At 39.0% G+C, this 2228-nt stretch overlaps 1 non-coding gene across 1 annotated transcript; it reads left to right on the top strand.

The window, feature by feature from the left end:
• The first annotated feature begins 368 nt into the window (after window positions 1–368).
• TRNAG-UCC (transfer RNA glycine (anticodon UCC)) lies at window positions 369–440 on the top strand. The gene has a single exon. It is a non-coding gene; the product is annotated as a tRNA-Gly (tRNA).
• Window positions 441–2228: the final 1788 nt, after the last annotated feature.

Here is a 2228-nt window from a genome sequence, read left to right as displayed (position 1 = left end):
GCACCAAAAATATTTGTGATGGTACTCGACAGAAAGTGAGTTTCGTCGGCCGAAACGGAAATGAGAAAAATTATTTAAATCGGGTTTTGGGTTCATTTACTTCATCTTAAACTTGCCGTTGTTTCATTAATGCAATAATCAGTTAGTTCTGACAGCATTTGAATGTCGTGTACTAAATCCCAGTCTATGGGCAGGCACGTGTCTTCGAAACCGCAAACGGTTCATAAAATACATGACCATTGTAATTCTCTCCTTCGGCAACTCACCGGAGCGCCAAGACCCGGGGTTGCTAGCTTTGCTGACCTGATGTTTATGACGATATTACGAGAAATAAAATACGATTCAGTATTTCGCAATGACTCTTAAGGGCGTCGGTGGTGTAATGGTCAGCATAGTTGCCTTCCAAGCAGTTGATCCGGGTTCGATTCCCGGCCGACGCACTTTTTTTTAAAGTTGATATTTCCAGTGTTTCATATCTTCCGATAAATTTCCCTACTTTTTTTACGTCGAGGTATCCTTCTTTAGATTTTCGACAGTCATCTTTTAACCAATTTCGTTCTGACCCATGGTTGTAACGCTAATCCTACTCGACGAAACAAATAAACAAGTTTAAATCGGGTATGACTGGGGTGCTGCATTGTATTCAATGAAAAAAATGGCTTATCAAAGTTGAATTGTTCTCAATCACCCCTTAATAACTTTAAAACTAAACCATATCTAAGGGTTAATAAGTAATTTTGGCCAGGCTCTTGACTTAGAATTTATAAACCTAGCACATTTATGGGTTTAGGTGGAAGAAGGGACTATTAGTCTCAACCTCGCCCAATTAAGTCGATAAATAAATAAATAAATAAATAAATTTATATTACATGGGAGTCCTTTATGTGGTTAGTTTTACGTTACTGCTTGAATAATAATTGTGGTTACTTTGAATATTAATCTTTCCAGCGTTGGTGAAATATGTAATTGTATAATAAATATGCATATAAGCATAAGGTAGCTATAACCTGTATCGTCGAAAAAAAATTATTCGTAGAGCTATTGCTGGATTTAATTTGTATTATAGCCCTTTTAATGCGCGTGGGCAGTTTCTTTTTCCGGATGTCGTCCGTGAGCATGCGATTTTACAGATGCTCTGAACAAATGCAATTTGAATGCGGAGAGCTCTGAATCCATCTTTGCTGCTTCCTTTGGATTTCTCCCGGCGGTCCCCTCTCCAGCCACGCCATGCTTAGCACTTCCTCTTTCATTTTCATTTCTATCCACTTTACCTTTGCCATCCTTCTCCACACCCACATTTCAATAGCCTCCAATCTACACCTAGTATCTTGCTTCAATGACCGTTTCCGCCGCGTGCAACACAAACCAGAAATTACAGAGAAATATATCGTAAGTAAACATTAAAAGAGACCTAATTTTCGATTTAGCATCCTTAGCGTATGACCACCCTTGCCGCTAACTCTAGCGGTGGCGGGCATTTAGTCACCTAGTAGATAGGTAGACGCTGAGTATGCCCAGCAGCGTCACCCGGAACTGAACCATGCTCTCCAGCAGCTGAGAAGTATATGCACGGGACTACTACACTCTGGAGTTTAAAAATTATTTCGAAAGTAATAATTGGATATTAGTCGTAGCATAACTGAACATTTTTTCCAGCAATTGTCTCTCTAGGACATCGAATTTTAAGTATCAACATTAAAAATTTGGAACTCAATGGATTGATGATGTACATGAAATATTAGGAATTAAAATAAACTCGGATAAAAGGACATAATATTGATAGTCTTTGCAATGAAAAATGAAAAAAAGGAAGGAAGCGTTTTACACCAATGGTGTAATTGTGTAATAAGTTGCGGAAATTCTTGGAACCATTCAGACAATCCTAATCATAGCTCCAAAGAATCCAAAGATCTTATATACTATTAGGATATGAGTAGTTATCTTTGGTCAGTTGATGATAGGTCGATTTCCAAGGCACCCAAGTTGTGCGATTGTCATGGAAACCGCAGGGGTCACAGGGACCCCCATAGCCTGATGTGTAATTTTCGCACGCCGTTGAGCTTAGTATTAAGTGAGCTCTGCCTTCATCTATCAAGGTAACCTTCGGGGTTGATTACTGTGGTGTTAGGTACTGTGACCAAGGACAACCTTCACAATGGGGTTGTCCATCTGGATGACAAATCGCGATTTGAGTTGTTAATGTAATGAAAGATACCAAGAAAAATATT

Source organism: Hetaerina americana, unplaced genomic scaffold (assembly GCF_022747635.1).
Source record: "Hetaerina americana unplaced genomic scaffold, ioHetAmer1.1.p SCAF_19, whole genome shotgun sequence".
NCBI lineage: Eukaryota > Metazoa > Arthropoda > Insecta > Odonata > Calopterygidae > Hetaerina > Hetaerina americana.
This window is presented reverse-complemented; position numbering and strand designations above follow the sequence as displayed.